Source organism: Heptranchias perlo, unplaced genomic scaffold, assembly GCF_035084215.1.
Source record: "Heptranchias perlo isolate sHepPer1 unplaced genomic scaffold, sHepPer1.hap1 HAP1_SCAFFOLD_44, whole genome shotgun sequence".
Lineage (NCBI taxonomy): Eukaryota > Metazoa > Chordata > Chondrichthyes > Hexanchiformes > Hexanchidae > Heptranchias > Heptranchias perlo.
The window spans coordinates 1,825,976-1,827,142 of NW_027139453.1; positions in this window are offsets into that span (position 1 = coordinate 1,825,976).

A 1,167-nucleotide genomic window follows, 5' to 3' on the forward strand; every position below is an offset into this window, starting at 1 on the left:
CATTTTAAGATAAAATCTTGCGATATTAAAGAAAAAACTTCCAGCTCGCTGAAATATGTTCATTTGCTGAAAATCAACAAAACCACGAAAAGTTCTTGTATTTGAAGATAAAATCTTTTTGCTTTGAAGAAGAAAGATCTGGCTGACTGAAATAAGTTCATCAGATGAAAACCAACAAAAATTGACAAGAACCACGAAAAGTTCATGTATTTTAGAATAAAATCTGACGCTATCAAAGAAAAAACTTCTCGCTCGCTGAAATATGTTCATTTGCTGAAAATCAACAAAACCACGAAAAGTTCTTGTATTTGAAGATAAAATCTTTTTGCTTTGAAGAAGAAAGTTCTTGCTGACTGAAATAAGTTCATTAGATGAAAATCAACAAAAATTGACAAGAACCACGAAAAGTTCTTGTATTTTAAGATAAAATCTGACGCTATTAAAGAAAAAACTTCTCGCTCGCTGAAATATGTTCATTTGCTGAAAATCAACAAAACCACGAAAAGTTCTTGTATTTGAAGATAAAATCTTTTTGCTTTGAAGAAGAAAGATCTAGCTGACTGAAATAAGTTCATTCGATCAAAACCAACAAAAATTGACAAGAACCACGAAAAGTTCTTTTATTTTAAGATAAAATCTGACGCTGTCAAAGAAAAAACTTCTCGCTCGCTGAAATATGTTCATTTGCTGAAAATCAACAAAACCACGAAAAGTTCTTGCATTTGAAGATGAAATCTTTTTGCTTTGAAGAAGAAAGATCTCGGTGACTGAAATAAGTTCATCAGATGAAAACCAACAAAAATTGACAAGAACCACGAAAAGTTCTTGTATTTTAAGATAAAATCTTGCGCTATTAAAGAAAAAACTTCCAGCTCGCTGAAATATGTTCATTTGCTGAAAATCAACAAAACCACGAATAGTTCTTGTATTTGAAGATGAAATCTTTTTGCTTTGAAGAAGAAAGATCTCGGTGACTGAAATAAGTTCATCAGATGAAAACCAACAAAAATTGACAAGAACCACGAAAAGTTCTTGTATTTTAAGATAAAATCTTGCGCTATTAAAGAAAAAACTTCCAGCTCGCTGAAATATGTTCATTTGCTGAAAACCAACAAAACCACGAAAAGTTCTTGTATTTGAAGATAAAATCTTTTTGCTTTGAAGAAG